General features: G+C 45.3%; 27 non-coding genes across 27 annotated transcripts; all 27 read left to right on the plus strand.

Moving 5' to 3' along the window:
* The first annotated feature begins 251 nt into the window (after positions 1–251).
* TRNAL-CAG (transfer RNA leucine (anticodon CAG)) lies at positions 252–334 on the plus strand. Its single transcript has one exon. It is a non-coding gene; the product is annotated as a tRNA-Leu (tRNA).
* Positions 335–1179: 845 nt separating this feature from the next.
* Positions 1180–1262, plus strand: TRNAL-CAG (transfer RNA leucine (anticodon CAG)). Its single transcript has one exon. It is a non-coding gene; the product is annotated as a tRNA-Leu (tRNA).
* Positions 1263–2146: 884 nt separating this feature from the next.
* On the plus strand, positions 2147–2229 carry TRNAL-CAG (transfer RNA leucine (anticodon CAG)). The gene has a single exon. It is a non-coding gene; the product is annotated as a tRNA-Leu (tRNA).
* Positions 2230–3113: 884 nt separating this feature from the next.
* Positions 3114–3196, plus strand: TRNAL-CAG (transfer RNA leucine (anticodon CAG)). Its single transcript has one exon. It is a non-coding gene; the product is annotated as a tRNA-Leu (tRNA).
* An 884-nt stretch (positions 3197–4080) lies between these two features.
* TRNAL-CAG (transfer RNA leucine (anticodon CAG)) lies at positions 4081–4163 on the plus strand. The gene has a single exon. It is a non-coding gene; the product is annotated as a tRNA-Leu (tRNA).
* A 987-nt stretch (positions 4164–5150) lies between these two features.
* On the plus strand, positions 5151–5233 carry TRNAL-CAG (transfer RNA leucine (anticodon CAG)). Its single transcript has one exon. It is a non-coding gene; the product is annotated as a tRNA-Leu (tRNA).
* An 884-nt stretch (positions 5234–6117) lies between these two features.
* TRNAL-CAG (transfer RNA leucine (anticodon CAG)) lies at positions 6118–6200 on the plus strand. The gene has a single exon. It is a non-coding gene; the product is annotated as a tRNA-Leu (tRNA).
* Positions 6201–7084: 884 nt separating this feature from the next.
* TRNAL-CAG (transfer RNA leucine (anticodon CAG)) lies at positions 7085–7167 on the plus strand. Its single transcript has one exon. It is a non-coding gene; the product is annotated as a tRNA-Leu (tRNA).
* A 987-nt stretch (positions 7168–8154) lies between these two features.
* TRNAL-CAG (transfer RNA leucine (anticodon CAG)) lies at positions 8155–8237 on the plus strand. Its single transcript has one exon. It is a non-coding gene; the product is annotated as a tRNA-Leu (tRNA).
* An 884-nt stretch (positions 8238–9121) lies between these two features.
* TRNAL-CAG (transfer RNA leucine (anticodon CAG)) lies at positions 9122–9204 on the plus strand. The gene has a single exon. It is a non-coding gene; the product is annotated as a tRNA-Leu (tRNA).
* A 1938-nt stretch (positions 9205–11142) lies between these two features.
* On the plus strand, positions 11143–11225 carry TRNAL-CAG (transfer RNA leucine (anticodon CAG)). The gene has a single exon. It is a non-coding gene; the product is annotated as a tRNA-Leu (tRNA).
* Positions 11226–12109: 884 nt separating this feature from the next.
* Positions 12110–12192, plus strand: TRNAL-CAG (transfer RNA leucine (anticodon CAG)). Its single transcript has one exon. It is a non-coding gene; the product is annotated as a tRNA-Leu (tRNA).
* Positions 12193–13076: 884 nt separating this feature from the next.
* Positions 13077–13159, plus strand: TRNAL-CAG (transfer RNA leucine (anticodon CAG)). The gene has a single exon. It is a non-coding gene; the product is annotated as a tRNA-Leu (tRNA).
* An 884-nt stretch (positions 13160–14043) lies between these two features.
* TRNAL-CAG (transfer RNA leucine (anticodon CAG)) lies at positions 14044–14126 on the plus strand. Its single transcript has one exon. It is a non-coding gene; the product is annotated as a tRNA-Leu (tRNA).
* Positions 14127–15010: 884 nt separating this feature from the next.
* On the plus strand, positions 15011–15093 carry TRNAL-CAG (transfer RNA leucine (anticodon CAG)). The gene has a single exon. It is a non-coding gene; the product is annotated as a tRNA-Leu (tRNA).
* Positions 15094–15977: 884 nt separating this feature from the next.
* TRNAL-CAG (transfer RNA leucine (anticodon CAG)) lies at positions 15978–16060 on the plus strand. Its single transcript has one exon. It is a non-coding gene; the product is annotated as a tRNA-Leu (tRNA).
* Positions 16061–16944: 884 nt separating this feature from the next.
* On the plus strand, positions 16945–17027 carry TRNAL-CAG (transfer RNA leucine (anticodon CAG)). Its single transcript has one exon. It is a non-coding gene; the product is annotated as a tRNA-Leu (tRNA).
* Positions 17028–17911: 884 nt separating this feature from the next.
* TRNAL-CAG (transfer RNA leucine (anticodon CAG)) lies at positions 17912–17994 on the plus strand. The gene has a single exon. It is a non-coding gene; the product is annotated as a tRNA-Leu (tRNA).
* A 987-nt stretch (positions 17995–18981) lies between these two features.
* On the plus strand, positions 18982–19064 carry TRNAL-CAG (transfer RNA leucine (anticodon CAG)). The gene has a single exon. It is a non-coding gene; the product is annotated as a tRNA-Leu (tRNA).
* Positions 19065–19948: 884 nt separating this feature from the next.
* Positions 19949–20031, plus strand: TRNAL-CAG (transfer RNA leucine (anticodon CAG)). Its single transcript has one exon. It is a non-coding gene; the product is annotated as a tRNA-Leu (tRNA).
* An 884-nt stretch (positions 20032–20915) lies between these two features.
* On the plus strand, positions 20916–20998 carry TRNAL-CAG (transfer RNA leucine (anticodon CAG)). Its single transcript has one exon. It is a non-coding gene; the product is annotated as a tRNA-Leu (tRNA).
* Positions 20999–21882: 884 nt separating this feature from the next.
* On the plus strand, positions 21883–21965 carry TRNAL-CAG (transfer RNA leucine (anticodon CAG)). The gene has a single exon. It is a non-coding gene; the product is annotated as a tRNA-Leu (tRNA).
* Positions 21966–22849: 884 nt separating this feature from the next.
* On the plus strand, positions 22850–22932 carry TRNAL-CAG (transfer RNA leucine (anticodon CAG)). The gene has a single exon. It is a non-coding gene; the product is annotated as a tRNA-Leu (tRNA).
* An 884-nt stretch (positions 22933–23816) lies between these two features.
* TRNAL-CAG (transfer RNA leucine (anticodon CAG)) lies at positions 23817–23899 on the plus strand. Its single transcript has one exon. It is a non-coding gene; the product is annotated as a tRNA-Leu (tRNA).
* An 884-nt stretch (positions 23900–24783) lies between these two features.
* On the plus strand, positions 24784–24866 carry TRNAL-CAG (transfer RNA leucine (anticodon CAG)). The gene has a single exon. It is a non-coding gene; the product is annotated as a tRNA-Leu (tRNA).
* An 884-nt stretch (positions 24867–25750) lies between these two features.
* TRNAL-CAG (transfer RNA leucine (anticodon CAG)) lies at positions 25751–25833 on the plus strand. Its single transcript has one exon. It is a non-coding gene; the product is annotated as a tRNA-Leu (tRNA).
* A 987-nt stretch (positions 25834–26820) lies between these two features.
* Positions 26821–26903, plus strand: TRNAL-CAG (transfer RNA leucine (anticodon CAG)). The gene has a single exon. It is a non-coding gene; the product is annotated as a tRNA-Leu (tRNA).
* Positions 26904–27631: the final 728 nt, after the last annotated feature.

Raw genomic sequence — 27631 nt, forward strand, 5'->3', positions numbered from 1 at the left:
CGTATTTGAGGATAGCTGCATGATCTTTCCTGGAGGCGTGGGTTCAAATCCCACCCCATGACAGCCAAGTGTTTGCTCTTACGCGTCACGGATTGGGATTCCAGCGGGGGTCTGTGTGAGGAGCGGCAAAGTTGCTCTGTTCTGCGCAAGTGCAGACTTGCAGATGTTGACAAGTGCCTCAATTTTATGCTTAACGCTTACCATGATGTCTAGTATCACCACGAAGCGCCAAAGCATACTGCCACATGAGAGTCAGGATGGCCGAGCGGTCTAAGGCGCTGCGTTCAGGTCGCAGTCTCCTCTGGAGGCGTGGGTTCGAATCCCACTTCTGACAGGCTAGCTCCCGAAGTCAACTTTGAAAGCAGTTTGAGGAACAAGAAACCCTCCATCAGAAAGGGGAAAAAAACACCACGCCAATCCCTTTTCTTCCTGCTTCATAGGCCACTGGTCTGGTTAAACCACGGGGTGTGAGTTTCATTCTCACTGGTGCCTAACTTCTAGGCTGATGCTCAAAAGGAACATTGGAACCCCGTTAGCCAGTAGAACATAATATGCTTGTTCTCGGGGAGAGAAGCTAATTAACCTTGCAGATAAGATTCCTTTGAATGGTCAATTGATGTTGCTGCAAGCTTTGGAAACCACTCAGGTTTCTTTTTCAGGGTTCTGATAGGATATATCTGAAGAAACATTTATACACATACTAGGCTGATGTCAAAATCCTGCTTCTAAACCAGCAACTTGAAGAAAGGTAGAAAAAGTCCTTCAAGCTTTCCTCCGTTCAACCTTTGAATGCGAAATACTCAATCAGATCGTGGAAGATCACCACCAGTAAGTGACAAACTGATCCAGTCTTTATACTTCATCCCAAGAATTGGACTCTTAATGTCACCATTTTTTCTTTGCGCTTTGCATTTTTTTTTCACACCTGCGTATTTGAGGATAGCTGCATGATCTTTCCTGGAGGCGTGGGTTCAAATCCCACCCCATGACAGCCAAGTGTTTGCTCTTACGCGTCACGGATTGGGATTCCAGCGGGGGTCTGTGTGAGGAGCGGCAAAGTTGCTCTGTTCTGCGCAAGTGCAGACTTGCAGATGTTGACAAGTGCCTCAATTTTATGCTTAACGCTTACCATGATGTCTAGTATCACCACGAAGCGCCAAAGCATACTGCCACATGAGAGTCAGGATGGCCGAGCGGTCTAAGGCGCTGCGTTCAGGTCGCAGTCTCCTCTGGAGGCGTGGGTTCGAATCCCACTTCTGACAGGCTAGCTTTTCCTTAAATATTAAGCAAGGCCATTTTTCTCAGGGCTCCCGAAGTCAACTTTGAAAGCAGTTTGAGGAACAAGAAACCCTCCATCAGAAAGGGGAAAAAAACACCACGCCAATCCCTTTTCTTCCTGCTTCATAGGCCACTGGTCTGGTTAAACCACAGGGTGTGAGTTTCATTCTCACTGGTGCCTAACTTCTAGGCTGATGCTCAAAAGGAACATTGGAACCCCGTTAGCCAGTAGAACATAATATGCTTGTTCTCGGGGAGAGAAGCTAATTAACCTTGCAGATAAGATTCCTTTGAATGGTCAATTGATGTTGCTGCAAGCTTTGGAAACCACTCAGGTTTCTTTTTCAGGGTTCTGATAGGATATATCTGAAGAAACATTTATACACATACTAGGCTGATGTCAAAATCCTGCTTCTAAACCAGCAACTTGAAGAAAGGTAGAAAAAGTCCTTCAAGCTTTCCTCCGTTCAACCTTTGAATGCGAAATACTCAATCAGATCGTGGAAGATCACCACCAGTAAGTGACAAACTGATCCAGTCTTTATACTTCATCCCAAGAATTGGACTCTTAATGTCACCATTTTTTCTTTGCGCTTTGCATTTTTTTTTCACACCTGCGTATTTGAGGATAGCTGCATGATCTTTCCTGGAGGCGTGGGTTCAAATCCCACCCCATGACAGCCAAGTGTTTGCTCTTACGCGTCACGGATTGGGATTCCAGCGGGGGTCTGTGTGAGGAGCGGCAAAGTTGCTCTGTTCTGCGCAAGTGCAGACTTGCAGATGTTGACAAGTGCCTCAATTTTATGCTTAACGCTTACCATGATGTCTAGTATCACCACGAAGCGCCAAAGCATACTGCCACATGAGAGTCAGGATGGCCGAGCGGTCTAAGGCGCTGCGTTCAGGTCGCAGTCTCCTCTGGAGGTGTGGGTTCGAATCCCACTTCTGACAGGCTAGCTTTTCCTTAAATATTAAGCAAGGCCATTTTTCTCAGGGCTCCCGAAGTCAACTTTGAAAGCAGTTTGAGGAACAAGAAACCCTCCATCAGAAAGGGGAAAAAAACACCACGCCAATCCCTTTTCTTCCTGCTTCATAGGCCACTGGTCTGGTTAAACCACGGGGTGTGAGTTTCATTCTCACTGGTGCCTAACTTCTAGGCTGATGCTCAAAAGGAACATTGGAACCCCGTTAGCCAGTAGAACATAATATGCTTGTTCTCGGGGAGAGAAGCTAATTAACCTTGCAGATAAGATTCCTTTGAATGGTCAATTGATGTTGCTGCAAGCTTTGGAAACCACTCAGGTTTCTTTTTCAGGGTTCTGATAGGATATATCTGAAGAAACATTTATACACATACTAGGCTGATGTCAAAATCCTGCTTCTAAACCAGCAACTTGAAGAAAGGTAGAAAAAGTCCTTCAAGCTTTCCTCCGTTCAACCTTTGAATGCGAAATACTCAATCAGATCGTGGAAGATCACCACCAGTAAGTGACAAACTGATCCAGTCTTTATACTTCATCCCAAGAATTGGACTCTTAATGTCACCATTTTTTCTTTGCGCTTTGCATTTTTTTTTCACACCTGCGTATTTGAGGATAGCTGCATGATCTTTCCTGGAGGCGTGGGTTCAAATCCCACCCCATGACAGCCAAGTGTTTGCTCTTACGCGTCACGGATTGGGATTCCAGCGGGGGTCTGTGTGAGGAGCGGCAAAGTTGCTCTGTTCTGCGCAAGTACAGACTTGCAGATGTTGACAAGTGCCTCAATTTTATGCTTAACGCTTACCATGATGTCTAGTATCACCACGAAGCACCAAAGCATACTGCCACATGAGAGTCAGGATGGCCGAGTGGTCTAAGGCGCTGCGTTCAGGTCGCAGTCTCCTCTGGAGGCGTGGGTTCGAATCCCACTTCTGACAGGCTAGCTTTTCCTTAAATATTAAGCAAGGCCATTTTTCTCAGGGCTCCCGAAGTCAACTTTGAAAGCAGTTTGAGGAACAAGAAACCCTCCATCAGAAAGGGGAAAAAAACACCACGCCAATCCCTTTTCTTCCTGCTTCATAGGCCACTGGTCTGGTTAAACCACAGGGTGTGAGTTTCATTCTCACTGGTGCCTAACTTCTAGGCTGATGCTCAAAAGGAACATTGGAACCCCGTTAGCCAGTAGAACATAATATGCTTGTTCTCGGGGAGAGAAGCTAATTAACCTTGCAGATAAGATTCCTTTGAATGGTCAATTGATGTTGCTGCAAGCTTTGGAAACCACTCAGGTTTCTTTTTCAGGGTTCTGATAGGATATATCTGAAGAAACATTTATACACATACTAGGCTGATGTCAAAATCCTGCTTCTAAACCAGCAACTTGAAGAAAGGTAGAAAAAGTCCTTCAAGCTTTCCTCCGTTCAACCTTTGAATGCGAAATACTCAATCAGATCGTGGAAGATCACCACCAGTAAGTGACAAACTGATCCAGTCTTTATACTTCATCCCAAGAATTGGACTCTTAATGTCACCATTTTTTCTTTGCGCTTTGCATTTTTTTTTCACACCTGCGTATTTGAGGATAGCTGCATGATCTTTCCTGGAGGCGTGGGTTCAAATCCCACCCCATGACAGCCAAGTGTTTGCTCTTACGCGTCACGGATTGGGATTCCAGCGGGGGTCTGTGTGAGGAGCGGCAAAGTTGCTCTGTTCTGCGCAAGTGCAGACTTGCAGATGTTGACAAGTGCCTCAATTTTATGCTTAACGCTTACCATGATGTCTAGTATCACCACGAAGTGCCAAAGCATACTGCCACATGAGAGTCAGGATGGCCGAGCGGTCTAAGGCGCTGCGTTCAGGTCGCAGTCTCCTCTGGAGGTGTGGGTTCGAATCCCACTTCTGACAGGCTAGCTTTTCCTTAAATATTAAGCAAGGCCATTTTTCTCAGGGCTCCCGAAGTCAACTTTGAAAGCAGTTTGAGGAACAAGAAACCCTCCATCAGAAAGGAGGCTAGCTTTTCCTTAAATATTAAGCAAGGCCATTTTTCTCAGGGCTCCCGAAGTCAACTTTGAAAGCAGTTTGAGGAACAAGAAACCCTCCATCAGAAAGGGGAAAAAAACACCACGCCAATCCCTTTTCTTCCTGCTTCATAGGCCACTGGTCTGGTTAAACCACGGGGTGTGAGTTTCATTCTCACTGGTGCCTAACTTCTAGGCTGATGCTCAAAAGGAACATTGGAACCCCGTTAGCCAGTAGAACATAATATGCTTGTTCTCGGGGAGAGAAGCTAATTAACCTTGCAGATAAGATTCCTTTGAATGGTCAATTGATGTTGCTGCAAGCTTTGGAAACCACTCAGGTTTCTTTTTCAGGGTTCTGATAGGATATATCTGAAGAAACATTTATACACATACTAGGCTGATGTCAAAATCCTGCTTCTAAACCAGCAACTTGAAGAAAGGTAGAAAAAGTCCTTCAAGCTTTCCTCCGTTCAACCTTTGAATGCGAAATACTCAATCAGATCGTGGAAGATCACCACCAGTAAGTGACAAACTGATCCAGTCTTTATACTTCATCCCAAGAATTGGACTCTTAATGTCACCATTTTTTCTTTGCGCTTTGCATTTTTTTTTCACACCTGCGTATTTGAGGATAGCTGCATGATCTTTCCTGGAGGCGTGGGTTCAAATCCCACCCCATGACAGCCAAGTGTTTGCTCTTACGCGTCACGGATTGGGATTCCAGCGGGGGTCTGTGTGAGGAGCGGCAAAGTTGCTCTGTTCTGCGCAAGTACAGACTTGCAGATGTTGACAAGTGCCTCAATTTTATGCTTAACGCTTACCATGATGTCTAGTATCACCACGAAGTGCCAAAGCATACTGCCACATGAGAGTCAGGATGGCCGAGTGGTCTAAGGCGCTGCGTTCAGGTCGCAGTCTCCTCTGGAGGCGTGGGTTCGAATCCCACTTCTGACAGGCTAGCTTTTCCTTAAATATTAAGCAAGGCCATTTTTCTCAGGGCTCCCGAAGTCAACTTTGAAAGCAGTTTGAGGAACAAGAAACCCTCCATCAGAAAGGGGAAAAAAACACCACGCCAATCCCTTTTCTTCCTGCTTCATAGGCCACTGGTCTGGTTAAACCACAGGGTGTGAGTTTCATTCTCACTGGTGCCTAACTTCTAGGCTGATGCTCAAAAGGAACATTGGAACCCCGTTAGCCAGTAGAACATAATATGCTTGTTCTCGGGGAGAGAAGCTAATTAACCTTGCAGATAAGATTCCTTTGAATGGTCAATTGATGTTGCTGCAAGCTTTGGAAACCACTCAGGTTTCTTTTTCAGGGTTCTGATAGGATATATCTGAAGAAACATTTATACACATACTAGGCTGATGTCAAAATCCTGCTTCTAAACCAGCAACTTGAAGAAAGGTAGAAAAAGTCCTTCAAGCTTTCCTCCGTTCAACCTTTGAATGCGAAATACTCAATCAGATCGTGGAAGATCACCACCAGTAAGTGACAAACTGATCCAGTCTTTATACTTCATCCCAAGAATTGGACTCTTAATGTCACCATTTTTTCTTTGCGCTTTGCATTTTTTTTTCACACCTGCGTATTTGAGGATAGCTGCATGATCTTTCCTGGAGGCGTGGGTTCAAATCCCACCCCATGACAGCCAAGTGTTTGCTCTTACGCGTCACGGATTGGGATTCCAGCGGGGGTCTGTGTGAGGAGCGGCAAAGTTGCTCTGTTCTGCGCAAGTACAGACTTGCAGATGTTGACAAGTGCCTCAATTTTATGCTTAACGCTTACCATGATGTCTAGTATCACCACGAAGTGCCAAAGCATACTGCCACATGAGAGTCAGGATGGCCGAGTGGTCTAAGGCGCTGCGTTCAGGTCGCAGTCTCCTCTGGAGGCGTGGGTTCGAATCCCACTTCTGACAGGCTAGCTTTTCCTTAAATATTAAGCAAGGCCATTTTTCTCAGGGCTCCCGAAGTCAACTTTGAAAGCAGTTTGAGGAACAAGAAACCCTCCATCAGAAAGGGGAAAAAAACACCACGCCAATCCCTTTTCTTCCTGCTTCATAGGCCACTGGTCTGGTTAAACCACAGGGTGTGAGTTTCATTCTCACTGGTGCCTAACTTCTAGGCTGATGCTCAAAAGGAACATTGGAACCCCGTTAGCCAGTAGAACATAATATGCTTGTTCTCGGGGAGAGAAGCTAATTAACCTTGCAGATAAGATTCCTTTGAATGGTCAATTGATGTTGCTGCAAGCTTTGGAAACCACTCAGGTTTCTTTTTCAGGGTTCTGATAGGATATATCTGAAGAAACATTTATACACATACTAGGCTGATGTCAAAATCCTGCTTCTAAACCAGCAACTTGAAGAAAGGTAGAAAAAGTCCTTCAAGCTTTCCTCCGTTCAACCTTTGAATGCGAAATACTCAATCAGATCGTGGAAGATCACCACCAGTAAGTGACAAACTGATCCAGTCTTTATACTTCATCCCAAGAATTGGACTCTTAATGTCACCATTTTTTCTTTGCGCTTTGCATTTTTTTTTCACACCTGCGTATTTGAGGATAGCTGCATGATCTTTCCTGGAGGCGTGGGTTCAAATCCCACCCCATGACAGCCAAGTGTTTGCTCTTACGCGTCACGGATTGGGATTCCAGCGGGGGTCTGTGTGAGGAGCGGCAAAGTTGCTCTGTTCTGCGCAAGTGCAGACTTGCAGATGTTGACAAGTGCCTCAATTTTATGCTTAACGCTTACCATGATGTCTAGTATCACCACGAAGTGCCAAAGCATACTGCCACATGAGAGTCAGGATGGCCGAGCGGTCTAAGGCGCTGCGTTCAGGTCGCAGTCTCCTCTGGAGGTGTGGGTTCGAATCCCACTTCTGACAGGCTAGCTTTTCCTTAAATATTAAGCAAGGCCATTTTTCTCAGGGCTCCCGAAGTCAACTTTGAAAGCAGTTTGAGGAACAAGAAACCCTCCATCAGAAAGGAGGCTAGCTTTTCCTTAAATATTAAGCAAGGCCATTTTTCTCAGGGCTCCCGAAGTCAACTTTGAAAGCAGTTTGAGGAACAAGAAACCCTCCATCAGAAAGGGGAAAAAAACACCACGCCAATCCCTTTTCTTCCTGCTTCATAGGCCACTGGTCTGGTTAAACCACGGGGTGTGAGTTTCATTCTCACTGGTGCCTAACTTCTAGGCTGATGCTCAAAAGGAACATTGGAACCCCGTTAGCCAGTAGAACATAATATGCTTGTTCTCGGGGAGAGAAGCTAATTAACCTTGCAGATAAGATTCCTTTGAATGGTCAATTGATGTTGCTGCAAGCTTTGGAAACCACTCAGGTTTCTTTTTCAGGGTTCTGATAGGATATATCTGAAGAAACATTTATACACATACTAGGCTGATGTCAAAATCCTGCTTCTAAACCAGCAACTTGAAGAAAGGTAGAAAAAGTCCTTCAAGCTTTCCTCCGTTCAACCTTTGAATGCGAAATACTCAATCAGATCGTGGAAGATCACCACCAGTAAGTGACAAACTGATCCAGTCTTTATACTTCATCCCAAGAATTGGACTCTTAATGTCACCATTTTTTCTTTGCGCTTTGCATTTTTTTTTCACACCTGCGTATTTGAGGATAGCTGCATGATCTTTCCTGGAGGCGTGGGTTCAAATCCCACCCCATGACAGCCAAGTGTTTGCTCTTACGCGTCACGGATTGGGATTCCAGCGGGGGTCTGTGTGAGGAGCGGCAAAGTTGCTCTGTTCTGCGCAAGTACAGACTTGCAGATGTTGACAAGTGCCTCAATTTTATGCTTAACGCTTACCATGATGTCTAGTATCACCACGAAGTGCCAAAGCATACTGCCACATGAGAGTCAGGATGGCCGAGTGGTCTAAGGCGCTGCGTTCAGGTCGCAGTCTCCTCTGGAGGCGTGGGTTCGAATCCCACTTCTGACAGGCTAGCTTTTCCTTAAATATTAAGCAAGGCCATTTTTCTCAGGGCTCCCGAAGTCAACTTTGAAAGCAGTTTGAGGAACAAGAAACCCTCCATCAGAAAGGGGAAAAAAACACCACGCCAATCCCTTTTCTTCCTGCTTCATAGGCCACTGGTCTGGTTAAACCACAGGGTGTGAGTTTCATTCTCACTGGTGCCTAACTTCTAGGCTGATGCTCAAAAGGAACATTGGAACCCCGTTAGCCAGTAGAACATAATATGCTTGTTCTCGGGGAGAGAAGCTAATTAACCTTGCAGATAAGATTCCTTTGAATGGTCAATTGATGTTGCTGCAAGCTTTGGAAACCACTCAGGTTTCTTTTTCAGGGTTCTGATAGGATATATCTGAAGAAACATTTATACACATACTAGGCTGATGTCAAAATCCTGCTTCTAAACCAGCAACTTGAAGAAAGGTAGAAAAAGTCCTTCAAGCTTTCCTCCGTTCAACCTTTGAATGCGAAATACTCAATCAGATCGTGGAAGATCACCACCAGTAAGTGACAAACTGATCCAGTCTTTATACTTCATCCCAAGAATTGGACTCTTAATGTCACCATTTTTTCTTTGCGCTTTGCATTTTTTTTTCACACCTGCGTATTTGAGGATAGCTGCATGATCTTTCCTGGAGGCGTGGGTTCAAATCCCACCCCATGACAGCCAAGTGTTTGCTCTTACGCGTCACGGATTGGGATTCCAGCGGGGGTCTGTGTGAGGAGCGGCAAAGTTGCTCTGTTCTGCGCAAGTGCAGACTTGCAGATGTTGACAAGTGCCTCAATTTTATGCTTAACGCTTACCATGATGTCTAGTATCACCACGAAGCGCCAAAGCATACTGCCACATGAAAGTCAGGATGGCCGAGCGGTCTAAGGCGCTGCGTTCAGGTCGCAGTCTCCTCTGGAGGCGTGGGTTCGAATCCCACTTCTGACAGGCTAGCTTTTCCTTAAATATTAAGCAAGGCCATTTTTCTCAGGGCTCCCGAAGTCAACTTTGAAAGCAGTTTGAGGAACAAGAAACCCTCCATCAGAAAGGAGGCTAGCTTTTCCTTAAATATTAAGCAAGGCCATTTTTCTCAGGGCTCCCGAAGTCAACTTTGAAAGCAGTTTGAGGAACAAGAAACCCTCCATCAGAAAGGGGAAAAAAACACCACGCCAATCCCTTTTCTTCCTGCTTCATAGGCCACTGGTCTGGTTAAACCACGGGGTGTGAGTTTCATTCTCACTGGTGCCTAACTTCTAGGCTGATGCTCAAAAGGAACATTGGAACCCCGTTAGCCAGTAGAACATAATATGCTTGTTCTCGGGGAGAGAAGCTAATTAACCTTGCAGATAAGATTCCTTTGAATGGTCAATTGATGTTGCTGCAAGCTTTGGAAACCACTCAGGTTTCTTTTTCAGGGTTCTGATAGGATATATCTGAAGAAACATTTATACACATACTAGGCTGATGTCAAAATCCTGCTTCTAAACCAGCAACTTGAAGAAAGGTAGAAAAAGTCCTTCAAGCTTTCCTCCGTTCAACCTTTGAATGCGAAATACTCAATCAGATCGTGGAAGATCACCACCAGTAAGTGACAAACTGATCCAGTCTTTATACTTCATCCCAAGAATTGGACTCTTAATGTCACCATTTTTTCTTTGCGCTTTGCATTTTTTTTTCACACCTGCGTATTTGAGGATAGCTGCATGATCTTTCCTGGAGGCGTGGGTTCAAATCCCACCCCATGACAGCCAAGTGTTTGCTCTTACGCGTCACGGATTGGGATTCCAGCGGGGGTCTGTGTGAGGAGCGGCAAAGTTGCTCTGTTCTGCGCAAGTACAGACTTGCAGATGTTGACAAGTGCCTCAATTTTATGCTTAACGCTTACCATGATGTCTAGTATCACCACGAAGCGCCAAAGCATACTGCCACATGAGAGTCAGGATGGCCGAGCGGTCTAAGGCGCTGCGTTCTGGAGGCGTGGGTTCGAATCCCACTTCTGACAGGCTAGCTTTTCCTTAAATATTAAGCAAGGCCATTTTTCTCAGGGCTCCCGAAGTCAACTTTGAAAGCAGTTTGAGGAACAAGAAACCCTCCATCAGAAAGGGGAAAAAAACACCACGCCAATCCCTTTTCTTCCTGCTTCATAGGCCACTGGTCTGGTTAAACCACAGGGTGTGAGTTTCATTCTCACTGGTGCCTAACTTCTAGGCTGATGCTCAAAAGGAACATTGGAACCCCGTTAGCCAGTAGAACATAATATGCTTGTTCTCGGGGAGAGAAGCTAATTAACCTTGCAGATAAGATTCCTTTGAATGGTCAATTGATGTTGCTGCAAGCTTTGGAAACCACTCAGGTTTCTTTTTCAGGGTTCTGATAGGATATATCTGAAGAAACATTTATACACATACTAGGCTGATGTCAAAATCCTGCTTCTAAACCAGCAACTTGAAGAAAGGTAGAAAAAGTCCTTCAAGCTTTCCTCCGTTCAACCTTTGAATGCGAAATACTCAATCAGATCGTGGAAGATCACCACCAGTAAGTGACAAACTGATCCAGTCTTTATACTTCATCCCAAGAATTGGACTCTTAATGTCACCATTTTTTCTTTGCGCTTTGCATTTTTTTTTCACACCTGCGTATTTGAGGATAGCTGCATGATCTTTCCTGGAGGCGTGGGTTCAAATCCCACCCCATGACAGCCAAGTGTTTGCTCTTACGCGTCACGGATTGGGATTCCAGCGGGGGTCTGTGTGAGGAGCGGCAAAGTTGCTCTGTTCTGCGCAAGTGCAGACTTGCAGATGTTGACAAGTGCCTCAATTTTATGCTTAACGCTTACCATGATGTCTAGTATCACCACGAAGCGCCAAAGCATACTGCCACATGAAAGTCAGGATGGCCGAGCGGTCTAAGGCGCTGCGTTCAGGTCGCAGTCTCCTCTGGAGGCGTGGGTTCGAATCCCACTTCTGACAGGCTAGCTTTTCCTTAAATATTAAGCAAGGCCATTTTTCTCAGGGCTCCCGAAGTCAACTTTGAAAGCAGTTTGAGGAACAAGAAACCCTCCATCAGAAAGGGGAAAAAAACACCACGCCAATCCCTTTTCTTCCTGCTTCATAGGCCACTGGTCTGGTTAAACCACAGGGTGTGAGTTTCATTCTCACTGGTGCCTAACTTCTAGGCTGATGCTCAAAAGGAACATTGGAACCCCGTTAGCCAGTAGAACATAATATGCTTGTTCTCGGGGAGAGAAGCTAATTAACCTTGCAGATAAGATTCCTTTGAATGGTCAATTGATGTTGCTGCAAGCTTTGGAAACCACTCAGGTTTCTTTTTCAGGGTTCTGATAGGATATATCTGAAGAAACATTTATACACATACTAGGCTGATGTCAAAATCCTGCTTCTAAACCAGCAACTTGAAGAAAGGTAGAAAAAGTCCTTCAAGCTTTCCTCCGTTCAACCTTTGAATGCGAAATACTCAATCAGATCGTGGAAGATCACCACCAGTAAGTGACAAACTGATCCAGTCTTTATACTTCATCCCAAGAATTGGACTCTTAATGTCACCATTTTTTCTTTGCGCTTTGCATTTTTTTTTCACACCTGCGTATTTGAGGATAGCTGAATGATCTTTCCTGGAGGCGTGGGTTCAAATCCCACCCCATGACAGCCAAGTGTTTGCTCTTACGCGTCACGGATTGGGATTCCAGCGGGGGTCTGTGTGAGGAGCGGCAAAGTTGCTCTGTTCTGCGCAAGTGCAGACTTGCAGATGTTGACAAGTGCCTCAATTTTATGCTTAACGCTTACCATGATGTCTAGTATCACCACGAAGCGCCAAAGCATACTGCCACATGAAAGTCAGGATGGCCGAGCGGTCTAAGGCGCTGCGTTCAGGTCGCAGTCTCCTCTGGAGGCGTGGGTTCGAATCCCACTTCTGACAGGCTAGCTTTTCCTTAAATATTAAGCAAGGCCATTTTTCTCAGGGCTCCCGAAGTCAACTTTGAAAGCAGTTTGAGGAACAAGAAACCCTCCATCAGAAAGGGGAAAAAAACACCACGCCAATCCCTTTTCTTCCTGCTTCATAGGCCACTGGTCTGGTTAAACCACAGGGTGTGAGTTTCATTCTCACTGGTGCCTAACTTCTAGGCTGATGCTCAAAAGGAACATTGGAACCCCGTTAGCCAGTAGAACATAATATGCTTGTTCTCGGGGAGAGAAGCTAATTAACCTTGCAGATAAGATTCCTTTGAATGGTCAATTGATGTTGCTGCAAGCTTTGGAAACCACTCAGGTTTCTTTTTCAGGGTTCTGATAGGATATATCTGAAGAAACATTTATACACATACTAGGCTGATGTCAAAATCCTGCTTCTAAACCAGCAACTTGAAGAAAGGTAGAAAAAGTCCTTCAAGCTTTCCTCCGTTCAACCTTTGAATGCGAAATACTCAATCAGATCGTGGAAGATCACCACCAGTAAGTGACAAACTGATCCAGTCTTTATACTTCATCCCAAGAATTGGACTCTTAATGTCACCATTTTTTCTTTGCGCTTTGCATTTTTTTTTCACACCTGCGTATTTGAGGATAGCTGCATGATCTTTCCTGGAGGCGTGGGTTCAAATCCCACCCCATGACAGCCAAGTGTTTGCTCTTACGCGTCACGGATTGGGATTCCAGCGGGGGTCTGTGTGAGGAGCGGCAAAGTTGCTCTGTTCTGCGCAAGTGCAGACTTGCAGATGTTGACAAGTGCCTCAATTTTATGCTTAACGCTTACCATGATGTCTAGTATCACCACGAAGCGCCAAAGCATACTGCCACATGAGAGTCAGGATGGCCGAGCGGTCTAAGGCGCTGCGTTCAGGTCGCAGTCTCCTCTGGAGGTGTGGGTTCGAATCCCACTTCTGACAGGCTAGCTTTTCCTTAAATATTAAGCAAGGCCATTTTTCTCAGGGCTCCCGAAGTCAACTTTGAAAGCAGTTTGAGGAACAAGAAACCCTCCATCAGAAAGGGGAAAAAAACACCACGCCAATCCCTTTTCTTCCTGCTTCATAGGCCACTGGTCTGGTTAAACCACAGGGTGTGAGTTTCATTCTCACTGGTGCCTAACTTCTAGGCTGATGCTCAAAAGGAACATTGGAACCCCGTTAGCCAGTAGAACATAATATGCTTGTTCTCGGGGAGAGAAGCTAATTAACCTTGCAGATAAGATTCCTTTGAATGGTCAATTGATGTTGCTGCAAGCTTCGGAAACCACTCAGGTTTCTTTTTCAGGGTTCTGATAGGATATATCTGAAGAAACATTTATACACATACTAGGCTGATGTCAAAATCCTGCTTCTAAACCAGCAACTTGAAGAAAGGTAGAAAAAGTCCTTCAAGCTTTCCTCCGTTCAACCTTTGAATGCGAAATACTCAATCAGATCGTGGAAGATCACCACCAGTAAGTGACAAACTGATCCAGTCTTTATACTTCATCCCAAGAATTGGACTCTTAATGTCACCATTTTTTCTTTGCGCTTTGCATTTTTTTTTCACACCTGCGTATTTGAGGATAGCTGCATGATCTTTCCTGGAGGCGTGGGTTCAAATCCCACCCCATGACAGCCAAGTGTTTGCTCTTACGCGTCACGGATTGGGATTCCAGCGGGGGTCTGTGTGAGGAGCGGCAAAGTTGCTCTGTTCTGCGCAAGTGCAGACTTGCAGATGTTGACAAGTGCCTCAATTTTATGCTTAACGCTTACCATGATGTCTAGTATCACCACGAAGCGCCAAAGCATACTGCCACATGAGAGTCAGGATGGCCGAGCGGTCTAAGGCGCTGCGTTCAGGTCGCAGTCTCCTCTGGAGGCGTGGGTTCGAATCCCACTTCTGACAGGCTAGCTTTTCCTTAAATATTAAGCAAGGCCATTTTTCTCAGGGCTCCCGAAGTCAACTTTGAAAGCAGTTTGAGGAACAAGAAACCCTCCATCAGAAAGGGGAAAAAAACACCACGCCAATCCCTTTTCTTCCTGCTTCATAGGCCACTGGTCTGGTTAAACCACAGGGTGTGAGTTTCATTCTCACTGGTGCCTAACTTCTAGGCTGATGCTCAAAAGGAACATTGGAACCCCGTTAGCCAGTAGAACATAATATGCTTGTTCTCGGGGAGAGAAGCTAATTAACCTTGCAGATAAGATTCCTTTGAATGGTCAATTGATGTTGCTGCAAGCTTTGGAAACCACTCAGGTTTCTTTTTCAGGGTTCTGATAGGATATATCTGAAGAAACATTTATACACATACTAGGCTGATGTCAAAATCCTGCTTCTAAACCAGCAACTTGAAGAAAGGTAGAAAAAGTCCTTCAAGCTTTCCTCCGTTCAACCTTTGAATGCGAAATACTCAATCAGATCGTGGAAGATCACCACCAGTAAGTGACAAACTGATCCAGTCTTTATACTTCATCCCAAGAATTGGACTCTTAATGTCACCATTTTTTCTTTGCGCTTTGCATTTTTTTTTCACACCTGCGTATTTGAGGATAGCTGCATGATCTTTCCTGGAGGCGTGGGTTCAAATCCCACCCCATGACAGCCAAGTGTTTGCTCTTACGCGTCACGGATTGGGATTCCAGCGGGGGTCTGTGTGAGGAGCGGCAAAGTTGCTCTGTTCTGCGCAAGTGCAGACTTGCAGATGTTGACAAGTGCCTCAATTTTATGCTTAACGCTTACCATGATGTCTAGTATCACCACGAAGCGCCAAAGCATACTGCCACATGAGAGTCAGGATGGCCGAGCGGTCTAAGGCGCTGCGTTCAGGTCGCAGTCTCCTCTGGAGGTGTGGGTTCGAATCCCACTTCTGACAGGCTAGCTTTTCCTTAAATATTAAGCAAGGCCATTTTTCTCAGGGCTCCCGAAGTCAACTTTGAAAGCAGTTTGAGGAACAAGAAACCCTCCATCAGAAAGGGGAAAAAAACACCACGCCAATCCCTTTTCTTCCTGCTTCATAGGCCACTGGTCTGGTTAAACCACAGGGTGTGAGTTTCATTCTCACTGGTGCCTAACTTCTAGGCTGATGCTCAAAAGGAACATTGGAACCCCGTTAGCCAGTAGAACATAATATGCTTGTTCTCGGGGAGAGAAGCTAATTAACCTTGCAGATAAGATTCCTTTGAATGGTCAATTGATGTTGCTGCAAGCTTCGGAAACCACTCAGGTTTCTTTTTCAGGGTTCTGATAGGATATATCTGAAGAAACATTTATACACATACTAGGCTGATGTCAAAATCCTGCTTCTAAACCAGCAACTTGAAGAAAGGTAGAAAAAGTCCTTCAAGCTTTCCTCCGTTCAACCTTTGAATGCGAAATACTCAATCAGATCGTGGAAGATCACCACCAGTAAGTGACAAACTGATCCAGTCTTTATACTTCATCCCAAGAATTGGACTCTTAATGTCACCATTTTTTCTTTGCGCTTTGCATTTTTTTTTCACACCTGCGTATTTGAGGATAGCTGCATGATCTTTCCTGGAGGCGTGGGTTCAAATCCCACCCCATGACAGCCAAGTGTTTGCTCTTACGCGTCACGGATTGGGATTCCAGCGGGGGTCTGTGTGAGGAGCGGCAAAGTTGCTCTGTTCTGCGCAAGTGCAGACTTGCAGATGTTGACAAGTGCCTCAATTTTATGCTTAACGCTTACCATGATGTCTAGTATCACCACGAAGCGCCAAAGCATACTGCCACATGAGAGTCAGGATGGCCGAGCGGTCTAAGGCGCTGCGTTCAGGTCGCAGTCTCCTCTGGAGGCGTGGGTTCGAATCCCACTTCTGACAGGCTAGCTTTTCCTTAAATATTAAGCAAGGCCATTTTTCTCAGGGCTCCCGAAGTCAACTTTGAAAGCAGTTTGAGGAACAAGAAACCCTCCATCAGAAAGGGGAAAAAAACACCACGCCAATCCCTTTTCTTCCTGCTTCATAGGCCACTGGTCTGGTTAAACCACAGGGTGTGAGTTTCATTCTCACTGGTGCCTAACTTCTAGGCTGATGCTCAAAAGGAACATTGGAACCCCGTTAGCCAGTAGAACATAATATGCTTGTTCTCGGGGAGAGAAGCTAATTAACCTTGCAGATAAGATTCCTTTGAATGGTCAATTGATGTTGCTGCAAGCTTTGGAAACCACTCAGGTTTCTTTTTCAGGGTTCTGATAGGATATATCTGAAGAAACATTTATACACATACTAGGCTGATGTCAAAATCCTGCTTCTAAACCAGCAACTTGAAGAAAGGTAGAAAAAGTCCTTCAAGCTTTCCTCCGTTCAACCTTTGAATGCGAAATACTCAATCAGATCGTGGAAGATCACCACCAGTAAGTGACAAACTGATCCAGTCTTTATACTTCATCCCAAGAATTGGACTCTTAATGTCACCATTTTTTCTTTGCGCTTTGCATTTTTTTTTCACACCTGCGTATTTGAGGATAGCTGAATGATCTTTCCTGGAGGCGTGGGTTCAAATCCCACCCCATGACAGCCAAGTGTTTGCTCTTACGCGTCACGGATTGGGATTCCAGCGGGGGTCTGTGTGAGGAGCGGCAAAGTTGCTCTGTTCTGCGCAAGTGCAGACTTGCAGATGTTGACAAGTGCCTCAATTTTATGCTTAACGCTTACCATGATGTCTAGTATCACCACGAAGCGCCAAAGCATACTGCCACATGAAAGTCAGGATGGCCGAGCGGTCTAAGGCGCTGCGTTCAGGTCGCAGTCTCCTCTGGAGGCGTGGGTTCGAATCCCACTTCTGACAGGCTAGCTTTTCCTTAAATATTAAGCAAGGCCATTTTTCTCAGGGCTCCCGAAGTCAACTTTGAAAGCAGTTTGAGGAACAAGAAACCCTCCATCAGAAAGGGGAAAAAAACACCACGCCAATCCCTTTTCTTCCTGCTTCATAGGCCACTGGTCTGGTTAAACCACAGGGTGTGAGTTTCATTCTCACTGGTGCCTAACTTCTAGGCTGATGCTCAAAAGGAACATTGGAACCCCGTTAGCCAGTAGAACATAATATGCTTGTTCTCGGGGAGAGAAGCTAATTAACCTTGCAGATAAGATTCCTTTGAATGGTCAATTGATGTTGCTGCAAGCTTTGGAAACCACTCAGGTTTCTTTTTCAGGGTTCTGATAGGATATATCTGAAGAAACATTTATACACATACTAGGCTGATGTCAAAATCCTGCTTCTAAACCAGCAACTTGAAGAAAGGTAGAAAAAGTCCTTCAAGCTTTCCTCCGTTCAACCTTTGAATGCGAAATACTCAATCAGATCGTGGAAGATCACCACCAGTAAGTGACAAACTGATCCAGTCTTTATACTTCATCCCAAGAATTGGACTCTTAATGTCACCATTTTTTCTTTGCGCTTTGCATTTTTTTTTCACACCTGCGTATTTGAGGATAGCTGCATGATCTTTCCTGGAGGCGTGGGTTCAAATCCCACCCCATGACAGCCAAGTGTTTGCTCTTACGCGTCACGGATTGGGATTCCAGCGGGGGTCTGTGTGAGGAGCGGCAAAGTTGCTCTGTTCTGCGCAAGTGCAGACTTGCAGATGTTGACAAGTGCCTCAATTTTATGCTTAACGCTTACCATGATGTCTAGTATCACCACGAAGCGCCAAAGCATACTGCCACATGAGAGTCAGGATGGCCGAGCGGTCTAAGGCGCTGCGTTCAGGTCGCAGTCTCCTCTGGAGGCGTGGGTTCGAATCCCACTTCTGACAGGCTAGCTTTTCCTTAAATATTAAGCAAGGCCATTTTTCTCAGGGCTCCCGAAGTCAACTTTGAAAGCAGTTTGAGGAACAAGAAACCCTCCATCAGAAAGGAGGCTAGCTTTTCCTTAAATATTAAGCAAGGCCATTTTTCTCAGGGCTCCCGAAGTCAACTTTGAAAGCAGTTTGAGGAACAAGAAACCCTCCATCAGAAAGGGGAAAAAAACACCACGCCAATCCCTTTTCTTCCTGCTTCATAGGCCACTGGTCTGGTTAAACCACGGGGTGTGAGTTTCATTCTCACTGGTGCCTAACTTCTAGGCTGATGCTCAAAAGGAACATTGGAACCCCGTTAGCCAGTAGAACATAATATGCTTGTTCTCGGGGAGAGAAGCTAATTAACCTTGCAGATAAGATTCCTTTGAATGGTCAATTGATGTTGCTGCAAGCTTTGGAAACCACTCAGGTTTCTTTTTCAGGGTTCTGATAGGATATATCTGAAGAAACATTTATACACATACTAGGCTGATGTCAAAATCCTGCTTCTAAACCAGCAACTTGAAGAAAGGTAGAAAAAGTCCTTCAAGCTTTCCTCCGTTCAACCTTTGAATGCGAAATACTCAATCAGATCGTGGAAGATCACCACCAGTAAGTGACAAACTGATCCAGTCTTTATACTTCATCCCAAGAATTGGACTCTTAATGTCACCATTTTTTCTTTGCGCTTTGCATTTTTTTTTCACACCTGCGTATTTGAGGATAGCTGCATGATCTTTCCTGGAGGCGTGGGTTCAAATCCCACCCCATGACAGCCAAGTGTTTGCTCTTACGCGTCACGGATTGGGATTCCAGCGGGGGTCTGTGTGAGGAGCGGCAAAGTTGCTCTGTTCTGCGCAAGTACAGACTTGCAGATGTTGACAAGTGCCTCAATTTTATGCTTAACGCTTACCATGATGTCTAGTATCACCACGAAGCGCCAAAGCATACTGCCACATGAGAGTCAGGATGGCCGAGTGGTCTAAGGCGCTGCGTTCAGGTCGCAGTCTCCTCTGGAGGCGTGGGTTCGAATCCCACTTCTGACAGGCTAGCTTTTCCTTAAATATTAAGCAAGGCCATTTTTCTCAGGGCTCCCGAAGTCAACTTTGAAAGCAGTTTGAGGAACAAGAAACCCTCCATCAGAAAGGGGAAAAAAACACCACGCCAATCCCTTTTCTTCCTGCTTCATAGGCCACTGGTCTGGTTAAACCACAGGGTGTGAGTTTCATTCTCACTGGTGCCTAACTTCTAGGCTGATGCTCAAAAGGAACATTGGAACCCCGTTAGCCAGTAGAACATAATATGCTTGTTCTCGGGGAGAGAAGCTAATTAACCTTGCAGATAAGATTCCTTTGAATGGTCAATTGATGTTGCTGCAAGCTTTGGAAACCACTCAGGTTTCTTTTTCAGGGTTCTGATAGGATATATCTGAAGAAACATTTATACACATACTAGGCTGATGTCAAAATCCTGCTTCTAAACCAGCAACTTGAAGAAAGGTAGAAAAAGTCCTTCAAGCTTTCCTCCGTTCAACCTTTGAATGCGAAATACTCAATCAGATCGTGGAAGATCACCACCAGTAAGTGACAAACTGATCCAGTCTTTATACTTCATCCCAAGAATTGGACTCTTAATGTCACCATTTTTTCTTTGCGCTTTGCATTTTTTTTTCACACCTGCGTATTTGAGGATAGCTGCATGATCTTTCCTGGAGGCGTGGGTTCAAATCCCACCCCATGACAGCCAAGTGTTTGCTCTTACGCGTCACGGATTGGGATTCCAGCGGGGGTCTGTGTGAGGAGCGGCAAAGTTGCTCTGTTCTGCGCAAGTGCAGACTTGCAGATGTTGACAAGTGCCTCAATTTTATGCTTAACGCTTACCATGATGTCTAGTATCACCACGAAGCGCCAAAGCATACTGCCACATGAGAGTCAGGATGGCCGAGCGGTCTAAGGCGCTGCGTTCAGGTCGCAGTCTCCTCTGGAGGCGTGGGTTCGAATCCCACTTCTGACAGGCTAGCTTTTCCTTAAATATTAAGCAAGGCCATTTTTCTCAGGGCTCCCGAAGTCAACTTTGAAAGCAGTTTGAGGAACAAGAAACCCTCCATCAGAAAGGGGAAAAAAACACCACGCCAATCCCTTTTCTTCCTGCTTCATAGGCCACTGGTCTGGTTAAACCACAGGGTGTGAGTTTCATTCTCACTGGTGCCTAACTTCTAGGCTGATGCTCAAAAGGAACATTGGAACCCCGTTAGCCAGTAGAACATAATATGCTTGTTCTCGGGGAGAGAAGCTAATTAACCTTGCAGATAAGATTCCTTTGAATGGTCAATTGATGTTGCTGCAAGCTTTGGAAACCACTCAGGTTTCTTTTTCAGGGTTCTGATAGGATATATCTGAAGAAACATTTATACACATACTAGGCTGATGTCAAAATCCTGCTTCTAAACCAGCAACTTGAAGAAAGGTAGAAAAAGTCCTTCAAGCTTTCCTCCGTTCAACCTTTGAATGCGAAATACTCAATCAGATCGTGGAAGATCACCACCAGTAAGTGACAAACTGATCCAGTCTTTATACTTCATCCCAAGAATTGGACTCTTAATGTCACCATTTTTTCTTTGCGCTTTGCATTTTTTTTTCACACCTGCGTATTTGAGGATAGCTGCATGATCTTTCCTGGAGGCGTGGGTTCAAATCCCACCCCATGACAGCCAAGTGTTTGCTCTTACGCGTCACGGATTGGGATTCCAGCGGGGGTCTGTGTGAGGAGCGGCAAAGTTGCTCTGTTCTGCGCAAGTGCAGACTTGCAGATGTTGACAAGTGCCTCAATTTTATGCTTAACGCTTACCATGATGTCTAGTATCACCACGAAGCGCCAAAGCATACTGCCACATGAGAGTCAGGATGGCCGAGCGGTCTAAGGCGCTGCGTTCAGGTCGCAGTCTCCTCTGGAGGTGTGGGTTCGAATCCCACTTCTGACAGGCTAGCTTTTCCTTAAATATTAAGCAAGGCCATTTTTCTCAGGGCTCCCGAAGTCAACTTTGAAAGCAGTTTGAGGAACAAGAAACCCTCCATCAGAAAGGGGAAAAAAACACCACGCCAATCCCTTTTCTTCCTGCTTCATAGGCCACTGGTCTGGTTAAACCACAGGGTGTGAGTTTCATTCTCACTGGTGCCTAACTTCTAGGCTGATGCTCAAAAGGAACATTGGAACCCCGTTAGCCAGTAGAACATAATATGCTTGTTCTCGGGGAGAGAAGCTAATTAACCTTGCAGATAAGATTCCTTTGAATGGTCAATTGATGTTGCTGCAAGCTTCGGAAACCACTCAGGTTTCTTTTTCAGGGTTCTGATAGGATATATCTGAAGAAACATTTATACACATACTAGGCTGATGTCAAAATCCTGCTTCTAAACCAGCAACTTGAAGAAAGGTAGAAAAAGTCCTTCAAGCTTTCCTCCGTTCAACCTTTGAATGCGAAATACTCAATCAGATCGTGGAAGATCACCACCAGTAAGTGACAAACTGATCCAGTCTTTATACTTCATCCCAAGAATTGGACTCTTAATGTCACCATTTTTTCTTTGCGCTTTGCATTTTTTTTTCACACCTGCGTATTTGAGGATAGCTGCATGATCTTTCCTGGAGGCGTGGGTTCAAATCCCACCCCATGACAGCCAAGTGTTTGCTCTTACGCGTCACGGATTGGGATTCCAGCGGGGGTCTGTGTGAGGAGCGGCAAAGTTGCTCTGTTCTGCGCAAGTGCAGACTTGCAGATGTTGACAAGTGCCTCAATTTTATGCTTAACGCTTACCATGATGTCTAGTATCACCACGAAGCGCCAAAGCATACTGCCACATGAGAGTCAGGATGGCCGAGCGGTCTAAGGCGCTGCGTTCAGGTCGCAGTCTCCTCTGGAGGCGTGGGTTCGAATCCCACTTCTGACAGGCTAGCTTTTCCTTAAATATTAAGCAAGGCCATTTTTCTCAGGGCTCCCGAAGTCAACTTTGAAAGCAGTTTGAGGAACAAGAAACCCTCCATCAGAAAGGGGAAAAAAACACCACGCCAATCCCTTTTCTTCCTGCTTCATAGGCCACTGGTCTGGTTAAACCACAGGGTGTGAGTTTCATTCTCACTGGTGCCTAACTTCTAGGCTGATGCTCAAAAGGAACATTGGAACCCCGTTAGCCAGTAGAACATAATATGCTTGTTCTCGGGGAGAGAAGCTAATTAACCTTGCAGATAAGATTCCTTTGAATGGTCAATTGATGTTGCTGCAAGCTTTGGAAACCACTCAGGTTTCTTTTTCAGGGTTCTGATAGGATATATCTGAAGAAACATTTATACACATACTAGGCTGATGTCAAAATCCTGCTTCTAAACCAGCAACTTGAAGAAAGGTAGAAAAAGTCCTTCAAGCTTTCCTCCGTTCAACCTTTGAATGCGAAATACTCAATCAGATCGTGGAAGATCACCACCAGTAAGTGACAAACTGATCCAGTCTTTATACTTCATCCCAAGAATTGGACTCTTAATGTCACCATTTTTTCTTTGCGCTTTGCATTTTTTTTTCACACCTGCGTATTTGAGGATAGCTGCATGATCTTTCCTGGAGGCGTGGGTTCAAATCCCACCCCATGACAGCCAAGTGTTTGCTCTTACGCGTCACGGATTGGGATTCCAGCGGGGGTCTGTGTGAGGAGCGGCAAAGTTGCTCTGTTCTGCGCAAGTGCAGACTTGCAGATGTTGACAAGTGCCTCAATTTTATGCTTAACGCTTACCATGATGTCTAGTATCACCACGAAGCGCCAAAGCATACTGCCACATGAGAGTCAGGATGGCCGAGCGGTCTAAGGCGCTGCGTTCAGGTCGCAGTCTCCTCTGGAGGTGTGGGTTCGAATCCCACTTCTGACAGGCTAGCTTTTCCTTAAATATTAAGCAAGGCCATTTTTCTCAGGGCTCCCGAAGTCAACTTTGAAAGCAGTTTGAGGAACAAGAAACCCTCCATCAGAAAGGGGAAAAAAACACCACGCCAATCCCTTTTCTTCCTGCTTCATAGGCCACTGGTCTGGTTAAACCACAGGGTGTGAGTTTCATTCTCACTGGTGCCTAACTTCTAGGCTGATGCTCAAAAGGAACATTGGAACCCCGTTAGCCAGTAGAACATAATATGCTTGTTCTCGGGGAGAGAAGCTAATTAACCTTGCAGATAAGATTCCTTTGAATGGTCAATTGATGTTGCTGCAAGCTTCGGAAACCACTCAGGTTTCTTTTTCAGGGTTCTGATAGGATATATCTGAAGAAACATTTATACACATACTAGGCTGATGTCAAAATCCTGCTTCTAAACCAGCAACTTGAAGAAAGGTAGAAAAAGTCCTTCAAGCTTTCCTCCGTTCAACCTTTGAATGCGAAATACTCAATCAGATCGTGGAAGATCACCACCAGTAAGTGACAAACTGATCCAGTCTTTATACTTCATCCCAAGAATTGGACTCTTAATGTCACCATTTTTTCTTTGCGCTTTGCATTTTTTTTTCACACCTGCGTATTTGAGGATAGCTGCATGATCTTTCCTGGAGGCGTGGGTTCAAATCCCACCCCATGACAGCCAAGTGTTTGCTCTTACGCGTCACGGATTGGGATTCCAGCGGGGGTCTGTGTGAGGAGCGGCAAAGTTGCTCTGTTCTGCGCAAGTGCAGACTTGCAGATGTTGACAAGTGCCTCAATTTTATGCTTAACGCTTACCATGATGTCTAGTATCACCACGAAGCGCCAAAGCATACTGCCACATGAGAGTCAGGATGGCCGAGCGGTCTAAGGCGCTGCGTTCAGGTCGCAGTCTCCTCTGGAGGCGTGGGTTCGAATCCCACTTCTGACAGGCTAGCTTTTCCTTAAATATTAAGCAAGGCCATTTTTCTCAGGGCTCCCGAAGTCAACTTTGAAAGCAGTTTGAGGAACAAGAAACCCTCCATCAGAAAGGGGAAAAAAACACCACGCCAATCCCTTTTCTTCCTGCTTCATAGGCCACTGGTCTGGTTAAACCACAGGGTGTGAGTTTCATTCTCACTGGTGCCTAACTTCTAGGCTGATGCTCAAAAGGAACATTGGAACCCCGTTAGCCAGTAGAACATAATATGCTTGTTCTCGGGGAGAGAAGCTAATTAACCTTGCAGATAAGATTCCTTTGAATGGTCAATTGATGTTGCTGCAAGCTTTGGAAACCACTCAGGTTTCTTTTTCAGGGTTCTGATAGGATATATCTGAAGAAACATTTATACACATACTAGGCTGATGTCAAAATCCTGCTTCTAAACCAGCAACTTGAAGAAAGGTAGAAAAAGTCCTTCAAGCTTTCCTCCGTTCAACCTTTGAATGCGAAATACTCAATCAGATCGTGGAAGATCACCACCAGTAAGTGACAAACTGATCCAGTCTTTATACTTCATCCCAAGAATTGGACTCTTAATGTCACCATTTTTTCTTTGCGCTTTGCATTTTTTTTTCACACCTGCGTATTTGAGGATAGCTGCATGATCTTTCCTGGAGGCGTGGGTTCAAATCCCACCCCATGACAGCCAAGTGTTTGCTCTTACGCGTCACGGATTGGGATTCCAGCGGGGGTCTGTGTGAGGAGCGGCAAAGTTGCTCTGTTCTGCGCAAGTGCAGACTTGCAGATGTTGACAAGTGCCTCAATTTTATGCTTAACGCTTACCATGATGTCTAGTATCACCACGAAGCGCCAAAGCATACTGCCACATGAGAGTCAGGATGGCCGAGCGGTCTAAGGCGCTGCGTTCAGGTCGCAGTCTCCTCTGGAGGTGTGGGTTCGAATCCCACTTCTGACAGGCTAGCTTTTCCTTAAATATTAAGCAAGGCCATTTTTCTCAGGGCTCCCGAAGTCAACTTTGAAAGCAGTTTGAGGAACAAGAAACCCTCCATCAGAAAGGGGAAAAAAACACCACGCCAATCCCTTTTCTTCCTGCTTCATAGGCCACTGGTCTGGTTAAACCACAGGGTGTGAGTTTCATTCTCACTGGTGCCTAACTTCTAGGCTGATGCTCAAAAGGAACATTGGAACCCCGTTAGCCAGTAGAACATAATATGCTTGTTCTCGGGGAGAGAAGCTAATTAACCTTGCAGATAAGATTCCTTTGAATGGTCAATTGATGTTGCTGCAAGCTTCGGAAACCACTCAGGTTTCTTTTTCAGGGTTCTGATAGGATATATCTGAAGAAACATTTATACACATACTAGGCTGATGTCAAAATCCTGCTTCTAAACCAGCAACTTGAAGAAAGGTAGAAAAAGTCCTTCAAGCTTTCCTCCGTTCAACCTTTGAATGCGAAATACTCAATCAGATCGTGGAAGATCACCACCAGTAAGTGACAAACTGATCCAGTCTTTATACTTCATCCCAAGAATTGGACTCTTAATGTCACCATTTTTTCTTTGCGCTTTGCATTTTTTTTTCACACCTGCGTATTTGAGGATAGCTGCATGATCTTTCCTGGAGGCGTGGGTTCAAATCCCACCCCATGACAGCCAAGTGTTTGCTCTTACGCGTCACGGATTGGGATTCCAGCGGGGGTCTGTGTGAGGAGCGGCAAAGTTGCTCTGTTCTGCGCAAGTGCAGACTTGCAGATGTTGACAAGTGCCTCAATTTTATGCTTAACGCTTACCATGATGTCTAGTATCACCACGAAGCGCCAAAGCATACTGCCACATGAGAGTCAGGATGGCCGAGCGGTCTAAGGCGCTGCGTTCAGGTCGCAGTCTCCTCTGGAGGCGTGGGTTCGAATCCCACTTCTGACAGGCTAGCTTTTCCTTAAATATTAAGCAAGGCCATTTTTCTCAGGGCTCCCGAAGTCAACTTTGAAAGCAGTTTGAGGAACAAGAAACCCTCCATCAGAAAGGAGGCTAGCTTTTCCTTAAATATTAAGCAAGGCCATTTTTCTCAGGGCTCCCGAAGTCAACTTTGAAAGCAGTTTGAGGAACAAGAAACCCTCCATCAGAAAGGGGAAAAAAACACCACGCCAATCCCTTTTCTTCCTGCTTCATAGGCCACTGGTCTGGTTAAACCACGGGGTGTGAGTTTCATTCTCACTGGTGCCTAACTTCTAGGCTGATGCTCAAAAGGAACATTGGAACCCCGTTAGCCAGTAGAACATAATATGCTTGTTCTCGGGGAGAGAAGCTAATTAACCTTGCAGATAAGATTCCTTTGAATGGTCAATTGATGTTGCTGCAAGCTTTGGAAACCACTCAGGTTTCTTTTTCAGGGTTCTGATAGGATATATCTGAAGAAACATTTATACACATACTAGGCTGATGTCAAAATCCTGCTTCTAAACCAGCAACTTGAAGAAAGGTAGAAAAAGTCCTTCAAGCTTTCCTCCGTTCAACCTTTGAATGCGAAATACTCAATCAGATCGTGGAAGATCACCACCAGTAAGTGACAAACTGATCCAGTCTTTATACTTCATCCCAAGAATTGGACTCTTAATGTCACCATTTTTTCTTTGCGCTTTGCATTTTTTTTTCACACCTGCGTATTTGAGGATAGCTGCATGATCTTTCCTGGAGGCGTGGGTTCAAATCCCACCCCATGACAGCCAAGTGTTTGCTCTTACGCGTCACGGATTGGGATTCCAGCGGGGGTCTGTGTGAGGAGCGGCAAAGTTGCTCTGTTCTGCGCAAGTACAGACTTGCAGATGTTGACAAGTGCCTCAATTTTATGCTTAACGCTTACCATGATGTCTAGTATCACCACGAAGCGCCAAAGCATACTGCCACATGAGAGTCAGGATGGCCGAGTGGTCTAAGGCGCTGCGTTCAGGTCGCAGTCTCCTCTGGAGGCGTGGGTTCGAATCCCACTTCTGACAGGCTAGCTTTTCCTTAAATATTAAGCAAGGCCATTTTTCTCAGGGCTCCCGAAGTCAACTTTGAAAGCAGTTTGAGGAACAAGAAACCCTCCATCAGAAAGGGGAAAAAAACACCACGCCAATCCCTTTTCTTCCTGCTTCATAGGCCACTGGTCTGGTTAAACCACAGGGTGTGAGTTTCATTCTCACTGGTGCCTAACTTCTAGGCTGATGCTCAAAAGGAACATTGGAACCCCGTTAGCCAGTAGAACATAATATGCTTGTTCTCGGGGAGAGAAGCTAATTAACCTTGCAGATAAGATTCCTTTGAATGGTCAATTGATGTTGCTGCAAGCTTTGGAAACCACTCAGGTTTCTTTTTCAGGGTTCTGATAGGATATATCTGAAGAAACATTTATACACATACTAGGCTGATGTCAAAATCCTGCTTCTAAACCAGCAACTTGAAGAAAGGTAGAAAAAGTCCTTCAAGCTTTCCTCCGTTCAACCTTTGAATGCGAAATACTCAATCAGATCGTGGAAGATCACCACCAGTAAGTGACAAACTGATCCAGTCTTTATACTTCATCCCAAGAATTGGACTCTTAATGTCACCATTTTTTCTTTGCGCTTTGCATTTTTTTTTCACACCTGCGTATTTGAGGATAGCTGCATGATCTTTCCTGGAGGCGTGGGTTCAAATCCCACCCCATGACAGCCAAGTGTTTGCTCTTACGCGTCACGGATTG

Source organism: Eleutherodactylus coqui, chromosome 7, assembly GCF_035609145.1.
Source record: "Eleutherodactylus coqui strain aEleCoq1 chromosome 7, aEleCoq1.hap1, whole genome shotgun sequence".
Taxonomy (NCBI): domain Eukaryota; kingdom Metazoa; phylum Chordata; class Amphibia; order Anura; family Eleutherodactylidae; genus Eleutherodactylus; species Eleutherodactylus coqui.